The 20,951-nt window shown below is 44.5% G+C and overlaps 1 protein-coding gene across 8 annotated transcripts in view; it reads left to right on the top strand.

Moving 5' to 3' along the window:
- AGPAT4 (1-acylglycerol-3-phosphate O-acyltransferase 4) overlaps positions 1-20,951 on the top strand; it is a 154,280-nt gene that overhangs the window by 56,233 nt on the left and 77,096 nt on the right. Inside the window, exon 1 of one of the 8 annotated variants that reach the window (XR_012158121.1) lies at positions 14,417-14,496. The exons of the other annotated variants lie outside the window; for them this stretch is intronic. The gene's annotated coding sequence lies outside the window, so the exon portion shown is untranslated. Of the gene's footprint in view, positions 1-14,416; positions 14,497-20,951 lie in introns of those variants that run through there. 8 annotated transcript variants of the gene reach the window in all.

Genomic DNA, 20,951 nt, shown 5'->3' with positions numbered 1-20,951 from the left:
TTAGAGACTAACAAATTTATTTGAGCATAAGCTTTCATCGGATGCATTCGGTGGAAAATACAGCTGTTAAGATTCTCTAGTTTATGCTAGAGGCTGGCCTACCATCTGGATAGACCTGGGATCAGGAGTGGTGGCCACTGTTGCACACTGTCCTCAATTATGCAATGCGCTGCTTCAGCCACTGTTGCACATCTGGCCCACAACGTTGACTTGGCTGAAAGAGGCCTTGTTTTAAAATTTTGCCGTTCATGCCCAGAGCAAGCTAGCTGTAGGGTAAGAGTGATTCTCTCCTCCCACCACCCCCGCGTGGTGCACTAAAGGTCAGCAAGCCTGGAATGAGTCATCCATATGTGCTTGGTGTTTGAACAAGGGGAAAATGGTATTAAGGTTAAAACAACAACACAATCTGTATTTGAAAGAAACTGCATTAAACTAATCAGTAAAAATTAGTGTTTTAAAAAGTGTAAGCAGTAAAGTCTTTGGAGCCTTGGGGTATTGATTAATAAAACAGCTTAGGTTGGGTCATTCCACGTGTAGATCTGATGGAAGTCTTTGCAGGATTGGGCCCTTGGTTTATGCTTGGAGAAAGTAAAGAAGAATACTTTGAAATGGTGATAACCCTCATATTGCTTTGCGCAGTTTGTAATAGCATGAATCACAGAGTCAACCAAAACAGTGAAATAGAGCAGGAATAGTTGGCATAACTCCAGAGCTAAGTGAGGGCAGCATAGCAAATTCCATTAGATCAAGCAAGCACCTCCATTTTGATGTTGAAGGTAAAGATAATTTCACAAAATTCAGGGGAATTGTTTCATCTTCAACGCTACAAAAGTTCTCATGAAGTCACAAATGCAAAGGGTGGTAGAGATTGGTTTTGCTTTCTTTTCTGCTTTGGACATACAGTATTCTCACTCGTCCATTTTCAGCATCTGCTGTCATGGTAGCTTATCTTCCTTTATTCCCTCATCATGACTAAGTACTGCTGGCTTCTTGGAATAGTCCGTGAATTTATATGTTCTCATCCTGACTCTAATCTCTCCTGCACCAGAAAAGAGTGATCATAATCAGACCTTATATGTGCTGTTAGTTTCCAGAGATCATTGGCTTATTTTTAGTACACCCCTCCCCCATCCTTAAAACAGGAAGAGTTATAGATGGCAGCTATATGAGCTTCCCTGCATTGCCTGACCAATGTTCCCAATGCCCTGAGAGGCCACCACCCTAAATGAAATAATGCACTTCAGTCTTCACTGACCAGTTTTTAAAATACGATCAAATGCTGCAGGAAAGTTTTTAACTTGAAGGGGGTTATTACAGCTGCAATTTGCTTCTAACTCCAATGGGCAGAAGGAATTTGTAACTAACTTCGGCTACTGCATGCTGACCCTTCATGCTCACACTGTCTCCGTTGCAAACCACTAGTCAAATCCTGATGTGGATCTGGCAAAGTGAGTTTAGTGAGAGTCTTGTTTGTCCACATCACTCCCTGTTGGCTGCAAGAGCAGAGGGTGTTCAAGAGCAGAACCGTATGGGAAAGTTTGTACACTGCTAGTCTGCATTATTCTTGGCTCAAGCCCGGTATGTGATTGTTAGTCACTCACTTTAGTGAGTAGAACATTCTATCCCAAATGAAACAAAATATTGGTACAAAATCTTTGCTCTGGGCTGGGAACACTTCTATGCCATGCTAAGCTTCAAACATGTGTTTAATAATTTTGATTAAAATCTCTGTTAATTCCCCTCTTTAAAATGACAACGCCGATAAACCCTCCTCTGTACTGAACTGCTGGGTGCTGCTGTAATATAATCTCAAACACTGTAAAGTTCAGCAGCATGGAGCTTAAAATAAATGTGTGCTTAAAAGCTGGTGTTGGAACATAGATCTGGCAAACCACCAGATGTTTATAAAACGACATAGGGATAGACTGTGCTCAGCCTTTGCATAGAAGCTGAGAGCACTCAAGAATCCATCTTTCTCCCCCCCCCCTTAGTGTGGGCTGCAATGGAGCCCTTGGGGGGGGCAATCACAATTCTTGCACTTGTAGAAGGACTTTTTCCTCTGTATGATCTTGGGGGGGGGGGGGGGGGGGGCTGCAAACCACCACAAAGAGGATGATGCAGAACCTTGCCCCCCACCTGTGCTGGTCTGTGGAGCTGGTCTAGCGTAATGTGGGGAGCAGTCTGGACCCCTTAAAGATAGGGTATAGCTTGGGTACTCCCACAGCCTACATGAGAGCTGAGAGAGGGACTATGTCTCTGTGATTGTTCTTGGGATGACCAGGACTGACAGTGACATTGTTACATCCCCCTCCAGTGAGAGGGAGACTTGCATGTGCTTAACTGGGTGTCCGCTCCCTGACACCTCTAGCCTGTTAGCCACCCAAACAACCTCCTCTGGGCTGTGCCAGCTCTTACTTTGCCTTGTAGGCTAATAATAGGTGTACCCAGTCTCCGAGTCCCTTTGAAACATTTCTCTGTAGTGTCCAGCCCCTTACTCACTGGTTACTTACAGAAAAAAACAGATCTGCTGTCCAAGGGGTCTGTGTACACACCAGCGTGGTTGATTCAACTCTGGAACAGCTCCTTATATAATACCACAGCACTGAGCTACAGTTATAGTAAAAACAATCATAAGTTTATTATCAACGTTCAAAATGTAAGAGATAGTGAGTAAGGACAATGCAAACAGAAGGGTTACATTAAAAAGCGGAATCATAACATGATTCCTAGAAACTAAACTTAAGTTAACCTCCAGTCTGAATAAGTTTTTTTTCACCCAAATGTCCTTTGCAGTATTTTGAGCAGGGCAGGTTGTGATCTGTTTTCATTCATGTAATTGCACTGCCTGATTACTTCCTAGGTGCAAAATGAAGGAGTATCTTCCTTGCCTTCTCTTATCTTCTCCAGAGTTCCTTGTTTGTTTGTTCTCCATGTCAGGACAACTGCCCGCTGCTTATTCTCTGGTGTGCTGCTTCCCGCACTGCTGACTTCGTATGTGAAGGACCTTCCGGTTTTGTTAACTTTAGACTGAGGGAGACAGGTGAATAAACATCCTTTGTCTGGCAGAAAGTTGTTTGTCACCTCTGCCTTGACAGTCTTTATGAACATATTTTCTGTATCCAGCGAACTTTTTTACATCGTTTGTGTACATGCATTTCACAATGATATTAATGACCATTGTGACCTTGTCTTTCATTTAAGATCTCATTTGATTTTCTTTGGTGGAACCAGAATGTACATACTAGCTTCAGGATATTCTTGTATCAGTTGGCACTGAAGGGTTCTTAAGGTCACAGTCTCCGTGGCAGAGCTCTGACTGGGGTAGCGCTGACCCCCAGCATGGACCAGTTTTTGAAGCGGCCCTTTAGAATGTAGCTCTGCTACAGAGACATTCTTCTCCGCATTAAAAATTATTCTGCTGAAATAAACCAGAATGTGACTCCAGCGATTGGGTAAACAACATCCTCAAGGTGTCATTTAGTGCCATGCAGAGGGTCTTCAGTGGGGCCATCTGCTCAGGGGAGAATTAGCTCATGCACTTCAGTGCTCTTGCAGGCTCTCTGCATGGGTGAGTAAAGTTTGCCCTATGTAGTGACAGTGCTGCTTCACAGTGAGTGCACTTGGCTTTCAAAAGGAAACTGAAGAATAAAAGCAGTGGTACCATTGTGTGAACAAATGCTTACTTGTAAAATGTCTTGGCTCCTAATCTGACTTATAAATAAATGAAAGCAGTGCTAAATAACTGTTGTTGTGCTTTCAAATGGATATTATTACACTTCTGGGTAAAGTTACTTTGCAAATTACGACTTACAAATGACTGTTTGGGGGATATGAGAGCCGGGGATAGGGGGTGCTCCTCACCCTTATTTGATGAGGGAGCAGAAATGAAATGGAAAAACAATGGATCCACTAGCCCAGCTCTCACCTGCCATCATATACCCCAAGACCTCCCTTTATTCCAGGGTATACATAAACCACACAGAACTGTGCTCTAGTGCATAAGACATGCATAGCCCTTGCATAGGTGCTTTGCATCCTGCCTCCCTCGTTCAGTGGAAGGAACAGAGCTAGCTCTGCCAAGCATGGGGCCTTGTGTCCTGGGGGTTGGGTAGAGTTTGCCCCTATGTGCAGACAGTAAAATGTACCCTTTGGCTTTCTGTGGATTTAAATTTTCTGTGACCCTAAGAGACCCTTTATGTCAACTGGCAAAGGGCCCACTCAACCCGCTGTTGTCCGAGCGTTTAGCCAAATGGCATCTTGTAAGGTATCATCTTAATAGCTGGTGATAGGCTGGTAATGAATATCTTTGCGTGGTATATGTATAGATGTGTGTGCAGAGGTATGTATGTATGCTGGTAATATGTTCTTAAAACACGCTGTGGAGGCATGTTAAACAAAGTTGTCCTAGACAAAAGAACGTTGTTTTAGCGAAAAGAAAAGGAGGACTTGTGGCACCTTAGAGTCGAACCAATTTATTTGAGCATAAGCTTTCGTGAGCTACAGCTCACTTCATCGGTGAGCTGTAGCTCATGAAAGCTTATGCTCAAATAAATTGGTTAGTCTCTAAGATGCCACAAGTACTGCTTTTCTTTCTGTGAATACAGACTAATACGGCTGCTACTCTGAAACCTGTTGTTTTAGCTGTTTGCCCATGTCTGCATTGTAAATTGAGTAAGGTGATGCTGGAGACAATGAAGGAACATCGATGGTATCCAAAGTAATTAAAGAGAGCAAATTCACAGGACCATGAAGAAGACAGCCTGGCATCTGCACACCAGTCGGGGGAAGGAACTTTGTCTGGGTTCCATTTTAAAAGACCATGGACTTTGGGAAATATAAGGAGAGCAAAAGACTTTCTAGTTCTCTATCACTTACAGGACAGAAAAGAGAGCACCCTCTCATTCTGTGAACGTTGGATCCTCCTACCAGAAGGGCTGGTGCTGCTGATAACTTAACCACAGAATATCAGAGTTGGAAGGGACTTCAGGAGGTCATCTAGTCCAACCCCCTGCTCAAAGCAGGACCGGTCCCCAACTAAATCATCCCAGCCAGGGCTTTGTCAAGCCTGACCTTAAAAATATCTGAGGAAGGAGATTCCACCACCTCCCTCGGCAACGCATTCCAGTGTTTCACCACCCCCCTAGTGAAAACGTTTTTCCTAATATCCAACCTAAACCTCCCCCACTGCAACTTGAGACCGTTACTCCTTGTTCTGTCATCAGCTACCACGGAGAACAGTCTAGATCCATCCTCTTTGGAACCCCCTTTCAGGTAGTTGAAAGCAGCTATCAAATCCCCCCTCGTTCTTCTCTTCCGCAGACTAAACAATCCCACTTCCCTCAGCCTCTCCTCATAAGTCATGCGCTCCAGTCCCCGAATCATTTTTGTTGCCCTCCGCTGGACGTTTTCCAATTTTTCCACGTCCTTCTTGTAGTGTGGGGCCCAAAACTGGACACAGTACTCCAGATGAGGCCTCACCAATGTCGAATAGAGGGGAACCATCACGTCCCTCGATCTGCTGGCAATGCCCCTACGTATACATTCCAAAATAAGGGCACACTGTTGACTCCTATCCAGCTTCTCGTCCACTGTAACCCCTGGAGGACATGAGAGAGCTGTTTCGGCAGAGATTGTAGCTTGCTAAAGTTATCTTAGGCCAAATCTACACTCTAAATTTACATCGGTATAACTGCCTGGCTCAGGGGTGTGAAAAATCCACACCCCTGAACAATGCACTTATACCAACCTAACCTCCAATGTAGACTATGTTGACAGGAGGGCTTCTCCCAGCGACATAGCTACCACCTCTTGTAAAGGTGGATTAACTACGCCGACGGGGAGAAGCTTTCCCATCGGTATAGTGGCAGCGTCCTTGAAGCACTACAGCATTTTAAGTAAAAAGGAGGACTTGTGGCACGTTAGCATCTGATGAAGTGAGCTGTAGCTCACGAAATCTTAAGCTCAAATAAATTGGTTAGTCTCTAAGGTGCCACAAGTCCTTTTCTTTTTGCCAATATAGACTAACACGGCTGCTACTCTGAAACCAGCATTTTAAGTGTAGACCTGCCTTTAGAAACTAAAAAGCGTGTTATCTTGTTTTGTTTGTAACCCTTTCTTTGTTTGCCTTAGTGTCACTTAATAAACATTCTAGCATTGAGAGAGGCTTACTATATTTAAGGTACAGTGTGCCCTCAGTGAGCCAACAGGCTGGTGTGTACACTGTCACTTTGGAGGCAGCAAACTTGATTTCTGTGGGTATCTTGAGAAGGACTGGACACTGAAGAAACACATCCCTGGGAAACTGGGGACCACTGAATGTTACCTACAAGGCAGGATTAAGAATGGTAGAGTCTGAAGGAGTTTGGTGCAACAGACAGGCTGCTGTGACAGCCTAAATCCTCAGGTTCAGTTTCACGTCCCCTTTCACAGGGTGTGCTTTATTAATAACAGAGATGGAAAAGGCAGAAAGTAACATGCACAGTTGTGTAACAGACTTTTCTACTTTGCATAAACTTGGCAGGGAGAAGATGCATCCTTCCCCTGAGGTCACCCTTTCCTGGCTTTTATCAACAGAAAGCTTACTGTCAGTCACATGCATGCTCGCTCCTAATCATGTGCCCTGTGACTACAGCTCAAAGCATGCTGAGGTGTATGTATGTGTGCCAACGCCCAGTGTCCTGTTAGAGGTGTAAGGAGCCCTCTTACATCCTTATACTTGCTACCCGTGTGAAGGGAAATGGTGTGGTGGGGAGAACATGACTTCCTTCTCCTCTTGTGCAGGTGGATAGGCAGGCATGCACAGGAAGCGAGATGAGCCACGAAAGTCATGGCTTACTTTCCCCCATGGAGCAAGTAAGCAGTAGGGATTAAAAGGGAAAGGTTAGGCTTAGGGCCTTACCAAATTCATGGCCCATTTTGGTCAATATCACAGTCATAAGTTTTTAAAAATAATTTTCATTTTTTTTCGGATATCTTTAAATCTGAAATTTCAGTGTTATAATTGTAGGGGTTCTGACCCAAAAAGGAGAGGGTGCGGGCGGGCAAGGGGGAGGGGGGTCGCCAGGGGTTGCGGTACTGCTACCCTTACTTCTGCTCTGTTGCTGGCTGCAATGTTGCGTTCAGAGCTGGGCAGTTGGAGAGCGGTGACTGGTGGCCGGGAGCCCAGCTCTGACAGCAGAGCCGCAGCCAGCAGCAGCGCAGAGGTAAAGATGGCGTGGTATGGTATTAGTGATGTACTGCCACCAGCCGCCACGCTCCAGCCACCCAGCCTGAAGGCAGTGCAGAAGTAAGGGTGGCAATACTGCAGCCTCCCTAAAATAACCCCCCCCCCCGCAACCTCCTTTTGAGTCAGAACCCCCACTTTGAGAAATGCTGGTCTCCCCCTGTGACGTGTAGTATAGGGTAAAAGCATTCAAAAGACCAGATTTCACGGTCCGCAACGCGCTTTTCATGACCATAAATTTGGTAGGGCCCTTGTTATGCTGCAGCTGAAGGTATAGTGTCCAGCTTGGGTGGACATACACATGCTAGCTTTGATTGAGCAAACATGCTAAAAACAGAAATGCAGCCACGGTGGCATGGGCAGTGGATGGACTAGCCGTGCAATATCTACCCAGGGTCTTGGGTGAGATTGGACTCAAGGCAACCAGTCCTGCCACTGTGGTTACACTGCTAATTTCAGCACGCTACTTCGATCAAAGCTAGCATATGTCTATCCACCCAAGCTGAGAATTACAGCTGGAGCTGCAGTGTAAAGTACTCTGAGTTACAGGTAGAGCCCTGCTCTGCTTGTGTGGGCAGAGCAACTACATGTTCTCCTTTATGCTGTGTGAATTCTATTACAATTTACCTCGAAGAAATTCTCATGTTATTAATTCATACACCCAGTAACTTTCTCCAAAGCTAATCAAATAATCTTGTCCCACTTTTCAGCAGAGATTTAATAGCTGGCAGCTGCAATGAGATCATATTACAAAGACTTCATTATTTTTACAAAATATACTACAGTGCCTTTGTTAGTATTCTGGGAGGTTTTATCATTTTAGTAATTTAAACGACACTTACCAGAAATGAACAAAAGCCTATCATGGACCCAAGGAATGAACTGGCCCGTAATTTATATAACTGATTAGTTGTCTTTGAGATCCATTCTTAGTAGAACAGTAATTTTATTAATGAATGTTTACATTTGGATTTAATCCTTCTAAGAAAGATGGTAAATGGTAGAGCATGGTACATTATTTGCCATAGCTCTTTGTCTTATGCATTAGATTTAAAGAGATGCACTTATAGCAATGCTACAGTGGATTTTTCCATATTGCACAAAGCTTTATGGCCAAATTGCAAAGTTGTATGTGTCATAACCACTGTAATACATAATGTTCTAAGTTGCCTTGTGTTCCCGCTAGATAAACAATCCGGTCACATATTGGTATTAGTCATGAAACACTGCATTACATAAACTTAATGACAAATCAGCAAAGTGATGAGATCTGACCTTTCTATTGAGAACAAAGGTAGTGAACTGGGGGAAAGAGGTGTTGATTTAATCACTGTCAGAATAGGGGGAATATGAGGTCTTTCCCAAATGGAAGTATGACAGAACAGAGCACATCCCCTAACTTGGGATGGTAGCAATTTAAATGTTAACTTGTTTAAAACACACACAACCAGAACTCTTGTTGACTTTGGTTCCTTCTTATACTAATTAAAATATCTAAACTCTGTTCTTCAGATAATGTAAATTTAACTTAGAAAAAACCTGGGTAGGCTTTTTTAAAATGTGTTGCAATCATAGTAATATTACACCTGAGAGTGAAAAAGTAACCTTCACTAGATAATACTCCCCAATCCCGCGTGGAGCTGAGCTCTGTGGTCATCACCAAACATAATGCATGGCCTAATACCTCACTGATCTGGAGCTAGTGAGGCCTGGTCATAGGGGACCTAAAAGATGCATTTAAATTTTTTTAACCAAATGTTCTCCTCCCCACCTATCCATTATTGGTATGTGGGCCATGAAGCAGATAACGTCTGTTCACCTTTTATTTTTATTTATTTTTTTTTAAAGGTGATAGGCAAATATTCATAATGCCTTCTGAAACTAAGAAGCCAAGGGATTGGGGGATGGCGAAGAAACTCTTTGCTGAAACTCACCCTTACTTTGGTCCAAATAAGAACCCGCACAGAGAATCTGAATAATTGGGCTTTGCCCAGGGTTCTCCCTGACAGTCCAGGAAGCACCAGTAGAGTTGCCCCGCAGTCACTATTGTAGCCTCGGGTCTCTGTACTCTCCCTTTAACAGAAGGGTTTTCACTGACATTGGCTTAACAATGAGAAGAAAAATAGGCAGTTGTCTGTGATGTCCAGTAGCTGTGAAACCCCAAAATATTATTTGGTTTAGGAGTCATTTACCAAAATTAATGGCTTGAGAGGTTAGGAATATGGTTCTGTTAGCAAAGGCTGAGATCTGATAGGTTTTAGAGTAGCAGCCATGTTAGTCTGTATTCGCAAAAAGACAAGGAGTACTTGTGGCACCTTAGAGACTAACCAATTTATTTGAGCATAAGCTTTCGTGAGCTACGGTCCACTACAGGCATCCAGTGAAGTGAGCTGTAGCTCACGAAAGCTTAAGCTCAGATAAAGATAGTCTCTAAGGTGCCATAATTCCTCCTTTTCTTTTTGAGATCGGATAGTGACAGCAATTTACTCCCCTTTCCCCAAACTGCTTACTGTGCTGATGATAGTACTGTGCATCCCTGCTGGTGGCAAAGGGGCAGAAGGAGGACTATGTGCAAATACCAGACTCAACAATGAAAGGAAAGAAGGAAGTAAAATACCCTGATATGGGTCTCATTTGTATGACTTTTGCTGAAATCCTGGCCCTACTGAATTTATGGCAAGGTTCCACTGGCTTTCAAAGCATGTCCCTGGTTTACTGATACAAGCAGAATTCATTTTCCTGCTAGGACTTCCCCTAGATAGTCTGTTTGTTCATTATTTACAGTTGCGCACACATACCTTCTTCATAAGGATTTTAGTAGAGCTGGGTGAAATTTTTCTAACAGGTGTTTTGTTTTTGTTTTTTTTTTAATTTGAAAAATAGCCCTATTTAAAATATGCTTTCTTTTTTTTAAAGTTTTTCATAAAAAAACATTTTTGTGATCCTTCTGATCAAAATAATTATCAGAATTCTTCACTTACTGAAAACCATGTTTTGTAAATGAAAAATTAGAATGCTTTTGATTTTAAAATTCACATTTTGTTTTGTTTGTATAGTTTTGTTTAAACTTGCAAAATGGAATCGATTTCAAAATTTTGGATTTTTTTTTTTTTAGGGCACTTGTTCCATTCTACTGACTTATTTACCTATTTTTTTTAGATCTTGTGTGAAGACGCCTCGGAAGCCTTTGTATAATAACAAACTTGCTAATATGCTCCTGAAAGGGGCTCAGTTTTAAATATTTGGTTTTGCTGCTGCCTCTTCTGCCAATTGCCTTGAGATGATACAGGGTCATAGTATCTTCTTTTAGAGTATATAGCGGGAAGAATTTACTCAGACTTTTAAGGCTGAAGAGACCATCCTAATCATCTAGTCTGACTCCTGCACGTTGGAGGCAACAGAACCTCACCCACCCACTCCTGTAGTAGGCCCATAACCTGTGGCTGAGTTACTGAAGTCCTCTGATCTTAAATTAGAGACGTCAAGTGACAAAGAATCTACCATTCTCTCTAATTCAAACCAGCAAGTGACCCATGGGAACACTGCAGAGGATGACCAAAAAAACTCCAGGGTCCAGGGGCAGTCAGGGAACAGAGAGCAGTGGGGGTGGATTGGGCAGGGGTCCCGGAGGGGAGGGGGGTGTCAAGGAACAGGGGCTTTGGGTGGAGTAGGAGTCCTGGGGTCTGTAAGGGGTGAGAAGCAGGGGGGGTCAGATGGGGGCTTACTGCTGTTTGGGGAGGCACAGCCTCCCCTAACCGGCCCTCCATACAATTTCTGAAACCAGATACGGCCCTCAGGCCAAAAAGTTTGCCCGCCCCGCCTTAATTGCTTTGTGTATTAGGACCAAGGCTTTAAACTGGCATCAGAAGCTGACTGCAGTTAGTAGAAAGACTTGAGTTACAGGCCTGATATGCTCATGAAGAAGGAGCGAAGCCAAATTCTGTACCAGCTGGAGCCTGTGCCACATCTTCAGATACAGTAAATTATTGTAATCCAGCCTGCAGATGACAAGTGAATGGATCGCTGTGGCCGGGCCCTCATCTGGGAGGAAGGGACAAAGTGTCCTAGCAAGCTGGTGGTGAAAGAAGGTATGGTTTAAGATACTGATGCTACCTAGTCATGCAAGCTTAGTGAGGTGTCAAACAGGATCGAGGCTTCACACCAGTTCAATGAATGGAAGCTGTATTCCTTTTGAGAGGTTGAGACGTTTCAGCTAATTCTTCAAAATGTTTCCTCTTTTATACTAGCATCACTTCAGTCTTGCCTGGTTCAATCTTGAGCCAGCTGCTCTTCATCCAAGAGCTGATTACTTGTAGACATTCTGACAATAGTGTTGGTCTAGGTTTCAAGAGGACTCATAGCCTTGATTTTGCTCCCACTAGAATGGTGTAAATCAGGAGCACCTCCACTGAAGGTGAATGGCATTGCAGCTGTGTGAGAGGAGAATCCGGCACTGTGGCTGGGGTTATGCAAGAGGAGCCTGACTCACTCCCAACCTCCCTTTCCTGTGCTTGATGATAGGATTCAGTGGCCAGACAGAAAAGGGTAGGGGACCGAAGGCAGCTATATCTCTTCAGACAGCCAGGTCCATCTGTTTTATACAGCAGAGCAGAAGAGGAAGCCAGGACCTGTAATGGAGAGGAGACTTCCCAGCTCGCAGGAGGAGATTGTGGATGCTCAGAGGGATGTTTCTGGTTTTAGGACAGGTTGTGCACAGGAGGTAAAGAACTTCATGTCTGGATCTGGGAGGGTCTGCTCTATGATGATGTGATAATATCCAATAGGATTAGTGTATTCTGTAAGGGATGGCAGCGGGCAGGGCATAAAGCCTGGGCCATGGAATAGGCCTGAGGCAATGTGGGTTACTGACAGATTCCAGGCAGCCTTTGGCTGCTACCAGTCAACGTCAAGATAGTGCCTGTAGTAATCACACTCTTGTCCTCCATCTGCCCTTCTGTGTCTCCACCATTTACTATTGTGGCTCAGTCAGACTTCTGACTGAATTGTAAACACAGTTCCCTGCTTTATGAGCCTTTAAAGTGGGTGCAGTCCATGCTCAATTATCTAGTGTCTGCATCTCTGGGTGAAATAAATCTGTTAGCAGCTCTTGCTAAGCTGGCGAGCCAGTTCACTATCTGTAGTGTCTTTGGGCCAAATTCTGCTTTTCTTGACATTGAATTCAGTGGAGGTTCTCTTGTTTTACATTGATATAACTCTGAGCAGAATTTGGCCTTGCGATTATATGATCAGCTGCTTTTTTAAAAAAAATTATTTTTTTTTTTACTGTTAAAACATACTAATACAATGATATATTTTCTTATTTGGTTTTGGGGTGGGGTTTTCTAAAACCCTTAAATGATTTAGGAGCACCGTATCCCTTGAAAGTTACTGAAACTTGAGCTCCTAAATTATTTGCATGCTTTTGAAAATCCCACCCTTAATCTTCTAAAGACTGAAGGGTGGATTCAATAGTGTAAAGCACTACCAAACCAGAATGGCATTGTTCTTATACCCTCTTTGCATCTTGTGTAGCTGTTGTACAAGGGAGTGGAGAACTGGGCCTTGGTTGTTCGTGGCAAAAGACTAGCACATAAAAATTGGACTCAATTCTGCATTGGAGGTTATGCAGAGCTGTAACCATATGTGACGCTGTAGGAGGAATTCTGTATTTCTTCGGGTGCTCTCCAGTGCCCGAGGGAAGGGCACCTTGAATGGATAGGGGGGTGGGGCATACTCCCCTGTGCACTGTTTCTGTTCACAGGGCTGGTGCAGTGTGTGTGTGGGAGGATGGAGCGGGTGAGAGTGGGGCACACACCCATCTTTCTCCCTGCCTTTTTGAGAATAACGTGCACCGCCAAGCACAAGGACTGCATCGTGACCTGCAATGGAGAGGTAGACTTCTTGTACACCCATACTAGAGTCTAGTTCAGAGGTGGGCAAACTACAGGCCACATCCAGCCCACAGGACTGTCCTGCCCGGCTCTTGAGCTCCCCACTGGGGAGGCTAATCCCCGGCCCCTCCCCCGCTGTCCCCTGGCCCCCGCAGACACACCACCATGCGGGCAGCATTCTGGGTGGCGGGGGCTGTGCGCTCCTGCAAGGCAGCGTGGCTGGCTCCGGCCGGGCAGCATAGCTGTCAGACGTGCTGCTCTGAGCGGCATGCTAAGGGGGCCGGGGCCAGCGGGTCCCAGGGGGCAGTCAGGGAGCAGGGGGCAGTTGGATAGGTTTGGAAGTCCCGGGGGGCCTGTCGGGGTGGTTGGATGAGGTGGAGGCTCTGGGGTGAGGGGCCTGGGAACGAGGTGGTTGGAAAGGTGTGGGAGTCCTGGGGGGCCTGTCAGGGGATAGGGGTGTGGATAGGGTTTGGGGCAGTCAGGGGACAGGAAACGGGGGGGTTGGATAGGGGCAGGGAGTCCCAAGGGGCTGGCGGTCCCAGGAGGGGGCAGTCAAGACAAGGAGCAGGGCGGGTTGGATGGGTCGGGGGATCTGAGGGGAGCAGGAAGTGGGAGAGGGCGGATAGGGGGCAGGGGCCAGGCTGTTTGGGGAAACACAGTCTTCCCTACCCGGCCCTCCATACAGTTTTGCAACCTCAGTGTGGCCCTCGGGCCAAAAAGTTTGCCCAGGCTTGGTCTAGCTATTAGTGTATTGTCCCATGTTTCTCCCTTGGCGATGTCTTCCACAGGGCTCTTACCCAAATCAGGTGACAAATAACATTCTCTTCTATTACTACTTCGTATCTTCAACTCAGTGGTTACTATACCATGATGCTCATGTGAACAGGAAAGTTTCTGGACTCTCTCCCCACTCTGCTTATCTACCCATGAGGAAAGGAGGGTGGTTGATGGCTTTAGCTCCCCTGAACCTGCTTATGACCCTCAGGATGAGGCTCCATGCTGTAACTGAATGTAGATATTCAGGATTGTGTTGTCCCTTTCTCTGACGAATGCTGCAGCAGGGAACAAAACGCCTTAAAAAAAAACAACCTGTTGGAAACACAGCAACACTTGCCAAGTTGAATTTCCTCTGTTATACTGTTTGTAAATCTGAATTTTTTGTTTCTCTCTCCCTCTCCCCCCACCACTGGGGTCACAAGTTCTTTATTTCAGGATGGAAAAACAAACTGAAACACAAACAGCTCTGCAGGCCATTTGCTTTCTGGTAGGCAGTTGGTCTTACAAGTATCCTTTTTGTCCACTGTGATAGTGTTCATAACTTAAAATAGGAAACTACAAAGCCAACACAGCATAAGAGATTCCTTCCAGTCTGTCTGTCTACTGGTAGGTTGTTTCTGCCTTCTCACTGCCAATTTTAATTAGTATCTGTGTTTGTATTCTCTCCCTCCCGCACTAACACAGTGGGGTATACATAGTTAACGTTTCCTTTAGTTCCTGGTGCTAGGGGAGGGAAGGGCATGCTTGAACCTGATTATTACTGTTTCTAAATTTTTCCTGCTTGTATCTATTCTGTATTTAAGCAGTTTTTAGTTGGAATCTCAATACTGTGTATTTATGACTTGGAAAGTTACGTTTTGAACAAGAAGTCTCTTCCATACATGGCTAGGACCTTTTGTGGTTTTGTAGTTAGAACCAAAGTCCATGAATCAATGTGCAGTACTGAGGAGAGATTCTGAGGAATGGATATATTTTAGTGTGCTGGGCGAAGGAATGTGGAAATTTCTGGTAGTCACCACTTAAGAAATTTACCTGGGTTTTGGGAAACTAGGAGGGTTCTAGCCAGAAGGAATTTTACACTGGCTCTTGTTAAAATGTTTTGCTGCGCTCTGTGTCTTTTCTGTACCTTCTTCTAATGCTGCTTTTAAAATAATCAAAAACTGATTACATTTTCCAGCCATTATTGTTGTCCTGGGGTCTTATCCAAGCAAAGGTAGCTTTATAGTACCCTGTACTTAGTGGAAGCTGCTATACTGGAAAACTGGCTTTAGAGCAAACTTAAATAGTCTAACTGAGTTTGAAAGAACAGAATTGTAATGGCTTCTTATCTCAAGGGTCTTTCTGGCCTTGCGTTTCTTGATGGTATTTGTTCCACACAGACAAAGGACAGAGGGAGAGAAATTTTAACCCAGCTGTATTTAGAAAAATGCTTTCATTGTCTGAATTCAGCTACATCTTCAGAGCTTGATCACTGCTCCTCCCAAGTTGTCAATATAATTAATCTGTGAAGTGTTATATCTGACATATCTATGGATATGGTTTATTATTGTCTGAACATAAACTCAATTCTGTGTATATGGTGCTGATTGCTTTTGTGATACTGATATCCGATCGAGACGAAAGATTATTGCCTTCATGTGGAAACAGAAATCGGACACCAGCTCGTAGATAAATATGCTGTTCCCATTTTAAGTGTGAACGAACACACGTGCACACTCACATATGAAATTTCAGATTAATTTCCAGACAGATTTAGTTAAACTAGAGTTGAGGTTGAGGATATGTTACACTTTGACAAAACAATACTAAAGATATTATAAATACCCTGAATGCTAGAAACTCAATGAAGTCATAGTTAATGTCCCAATGACAACCATAGCTCTGTCCTCCCCAAGTCACTGCCCAGCCTCAGTCTAAACGAATACATAATTTCTGCTGGACATCTGTACTGTTGTCATACAAAGCTCAAGTCTGCCTGCATGACTGAATTCCCAGAATAAGGTCTCTAGTTTTATGCTAGAAGCTTCTAGTTGTATGCTGAGTACTGTGATAGTTATAGCAATGTCCTGCAATATCCTGGCAAAATCTTATTGAATTAAGTTTATCTTTGGAGTCCATTGTATAAAATGCAAAAGTTATGTATTGAATGATGTGGCAGACAAGGATGGGCTTTTGGGACAATTCATGTGAAGTGGATTTCCTGGGAGCTGTCTAGTGGGAGGTGACTGCAAATTCCTCACCCCTGGTTATGCAAAAATCCAGGCTTTTGAAGCAACACTTTGAGGAACAGGCCTCTTGTCTGCTCATTGCCTGTTACAAAGCAGTATAAAGGAAAGACTAAAGGCTTGTCTACACTGGCACTTTACAGTGCTGCAAGTTTCAGCACTGTAATGTGCCAGTATTGACCGTGCACCAGTTCTGGGAGTCGCTCCCCTCGTGGAGGTGTGTGGGGTATTTTTGTTGCTTTTTTTTTCTCCTAGTGCTGTGCCATGACTACACAAGCCACGTTAAAGCGCTGCCGCAGCAGTGCTTTAATGTTGCCAGTGAAGGCGTGCCCCAAACTATTCATGGGTGTGCTTGTTTTGAGCAATGGCTGTTACGAACTTGTAGCCACAGAAAAATCCCTCGGTGAGAGGTTTGAAGTACTGTCTCCTACCAGAGGCTGTGTTGGAGCTCGGTTGATCTCTGTGTGAGCTTATTAGCCTGTGTGTAGGTTCTTTTATTGTCTCTGTTTTCTTTGTAATGTTTCCATTTTAAGAATAAATGCTTGCTTAGAGAAAGCTGTGGGGTAACTTGTGGCTGCTGGCAACTACATTGTTGAAAGCTTTCAAAGAGAAAGCAAAGCGCAGATGCTGGTCTTTTTGGGTAGTCAGTCTTGCTAGGCATATCTCAATGTAGGCAGGGAGCTGTGTAGCCTGGAAAAACTCTGGTCAGGAGGGAGATGTGGCTTTCTGCCCAAGAGAGCTAATGGCTGAGGAGCTGGGAGCCTAGAGTGGGTGCCCTTGCTGAACCATGGGGAGGGAATACAGGCATAGTTGCTCTGAACTGACAAGTACATTCAGCCATTAGCTAGGAAGGTGTAAGGGTGGATTAATGGCAGTTCCATGTATCCTTGGGAACTGGACCTTAGGCTGAAAAGAGGCCCTGAGATTGTCAACAAGTGGTATAGAGGTGGTTGCTGATGGCCCTTATGTTGCTGATGTGTTTGCATCTGAGCAGAAATAACAGGCAATAGACAAGGGGTGTCCCACCCCCTTTAGGTCACATTGCATGGCCTGGTGATATGACCTGAGGGAAGGGGAATGGAATGGGCAGACAGGAGCTGGTAATTGCATGCTACTTGACATGGAAAGAACTTGCCAAGCAGGGCTGATATGTGTGCCATACTTGATTCTGTCAAGAAGAAGTAAAGCCTCCACTGAAGCATGTGGGGTATTCCAGGATTTGCCTGTATTGTGCAGAGAATAGATGGGCTAATGGTGGATCTCTTGCACTGAATCTGGAAGGTGAGCTCTCTGAAACACATCAGGAGGGTGTATGGAGTAGACTGAGTACCTTGATCCACACCAGAATGGAGGATTAGGGGAGGTGGTGGTGTCTCTGGACTGTATGTGAAAGGTAAGAAGCCAGATATGTTGTTTTATGCTTTATAGCAGGAAGGTTGAGTCTGTAGCCCAGAGGGAATCAATTTATTTTTTGTCAAGAGATAGTCAAGGTCCTGACTCTAGAGAAAATAATACAAAATAATTAAATATATAATGACGACAATGATGATGAGTAAATAAAAAGGTTTTGCGGTCTGGTGGTCTGGATTTGGCCCATGGTCCACCTATTGACTACCCCTGCTCTAGCCTATAGAGCAGGGAGAGTGTGGTCTGAGGCCCTGTGTTCACACCCCTACACACTACTGCCATGCTATTTCTACAAAATATGCATTTTGAGGTATCATTTGCAGAGCCATTGGCCATTTTCTTTGAAAACTCGTGGCGAACGGGGGAAGTCCCGGATGACTGGAAAAAGGCTAATGTAGTGCTAATCTTTAAAAAAGGGAAGAAGGAGGATCCTGGGAACTACAGGCCAGTCAGCCTCACCTCAGTCCCCGGAAAAATCATGGAGCATGTCCTCAAAGAATCAATCCTGAAGCACATACATAAGAGGAAAGTGATCAGGAACAGTCAGCATGGATTCACCAAGGGAAGGTCATGCCTGACTAATCTAATCGCCTTCTATGATGAGATTACTGGTTCTGTGGATGAAGGGAAAGCAGTGGATGTATTGTTTCTTGACTTTAGCAAAGCTTTTGACACGGTCTCCCACAGTATTCTTGTCAGCAAGTTAAAGAAGTATGGGCTGGATGAATGCACTATAAGGTGGGTAGAAAGCTGGCTAGATTGTCGGGCTCAACGGGTAGTGATCAATGGCTCCATGTCTAGTTGGCAGCCGGTGTCAAGTGGAGTGCCCCAGGGGTCGGTCCTGGGGCCAGTTTTGTTCAATATCTTCATAAATGATCTGGAGGATGGTGTGGATTGCACTCTCAGCAAATTTGCAGATGATACTAAACTGGGAGGAGTGGTAGATATGCTGGAGGGCAGGGATAGGATACAGAGGGACCTAGACAAATTGGAGGATTGGGCCAAAAGAAATCTGATGAGGCTCAATAAGGATAAGTGCAGGGTCCTGCACTTAGGACAGAAGAACCCAATGCACAGCTACAGACTAGGGACCGAATGGCTAGGCAGCAGTTCTGCGGAAAAGGACCTAGGGGTGACAGTGGACGAGAAGCTGGATATGAGTCAGCAGTGTGCCCTTGTTGCCAAGAAGGCCAATGGCATTTTGGGATGTATAAGTAGGGGCATAGCGAGCAGATCGAGGGACGTGATCATCTCCCTCTATTCGACATTGGTGGGGCCTCATCTGGAGTACTGTGTCCAGTTTTGGGCCCCACACTACAAGAAGGATGTGGATAAATTGGAGGGAGTCCAGCGAAGGGCAACAAAAATGATTAGGGGTCTGGAACACATGACTTATGAGGAGAGGCTGAGGGAACTGGGATTGTTTAGTCTGCAGAAGAGAAGAATGAGGGGGGATTTGATAGCTGCTTTCAACTACCTGAGAGGTGGTTCCACAGAGGATGGTTCTAGATTATTCTCAGTGGTAGAAGAGGACAGGACAAGGAGTAATGGTCTCAAGTTGCAGTGGGGGAGGTTTAGGTTGGATATTAGGAAAAACTTTTTCACTAAGAGGGTGGTGAAACACTGGAATGCGTTACCTAGGGAGGTGGTAGAATCTCCTTCCTTAGAAGTTTTTAAGGTCAGGCTTGACAAATCCCTGGCTGGGATGATTTAATTGGGGATTGGTCCTGCTTTGAGCAGGGGGTTGGACTAGAGGACCTCCTGAGGTCCCTTCAAACCCTGATATTCTATGATTTGAAAACTAACACACTTGTCAATAACATTGTGAAACGTGTACGACAATCCTGTGTGTGGAATTATGGATATTCACTGATATTCTTCAAAGTCTATGACCAGGGGGAGTTGATAAAGAGGTTTTCTCGAGATAAAGGAAAGAGGCCAACACCTCAAACCAAGTCTCGCCAAAGTCAGTGTGTCATTTTTATTGGTGATTGCCAGAAGAGAATAATTTTATGTTGTAAAATTGAAGCAGGAAGCATGACATTAGAACACACCAGGGCCCCTTAATCAAGATGGAGTCATGCCCCACCCCCTTCAAGAGAGACAGGATACTAAACTCCAGGGGATCATTTTGACCCTTGAAACAAAGGCAGACCTTGAGATATAAGAACACCATAAAAAAAGACTTTGGCTTTTCCTTCACCCGAGGAGACAAAGAAAACTAGTGCCTTGGACTCTGTGGGGATCCTTGCTGAGAGTTAGCTAGCTGTTGCTGGAAAAGGAAGATTGGTTAGAAAACTACCTTGAACAAAAACTGTAGCTTGTTAAGATAGGTGTTCGCCATTAGAATGCATATTTTTACTTTTGTTTATTGGTAACCGTTTCTATCTTTATTCCTTCTACTTGGTACCACTTAACTTATGCTCTTTTATGAATAAACTAGTTTTATTTTGATTACAAACAAACACAGTACTTTGCTTGAAGCGAAGGGTGTATTACCCCGGTTATGTTAATAAGCTGTAGTGTACCGACTCTTTAAAAGAGCAGTGTACTTAATATGTTCTGTAATTGTTCAGCAATAGGGGCTATGCATTGCAGAGAAACATCTCTGAGGAGCTTGGGAGATGGAGTTCACTGATTATTACCTGCCAAGCAAGATTTGGGCTGGGAGAGCCTTAAGGAGTTTGGTGGTGAGGAAGACAGAGTTGTGTGGCATCGAGCTGTCAGTGTTTAATCTCCTGCAAAGCCCTCCCTTGCTGAGGCAGAGAGCTAACACTGGCTCACAGCTCCAGTGTGTTACACCCCTACGTAGTGGGTGGGTGGTTCACCAACTGGTATGTAGGAAGAGTGGTGGTCTGAGGCCTGCACTGGAAATACCCCCACATTCAGTGCCATCTGTATAGCAGTCTCTGACCTACAGGTAGAGGTTGGACAAAGATATGAACCTTAATTGTTAATCTCCTGGTCTTCTGGCATTACTCATTTTGAAGACCATCTTTATATTAATTGTTGTAAATTCCACTCTTCCTATGGGCACATAACAGGAACTGGCAGACAGAGTTTTGTAGAAGTAGAAGAAATTTGGAGTCCAGAACTGCTGTGTGGGTCTGAGTGGAAAATGGTGTCCCCAGATCGTAACTTGACCTAAGCCCGTAGTATAAATACATTGAAAACACTGACTCTTATTTTCCTCATACCCAAAGAGTGTGACAAGATCTGACATGTAGAAAGCTGGACTGAAATTTCTCCTTACTTTCCAATGCACTCTATGTTATGTCGACGTTGACACAGAAATTGAATACAGGATGTGCTGTGCCAGCACATCAGCATTCTCTCTGCAGCCAACATCAGCAGTATAGAAGCACAGGTCATGAAATACAAACTCCGCTGGGCTGGCCACTATGCACATATGCCTGACACTCGCCTCCC

Source organism: Lepidochelys kempii, chromosome 3, assembly GCF_965140265.1.
Source record: "Lepidochelys kempii isolate rLepKem1 chromosome 3, rLepKem1.hap2, whole genome shotgun sequence".
Classification (NCBI taxonomy): Eukaryota; Metazoa; Chordata; order Testudines; family Cheloniidae; genus Lepidochelys; species Lepidochelys kempii.
Note: the sequence above shows the minus strand (reverse complement) of the source record. Positions and strands in the feature narration are given on the sequence as shown.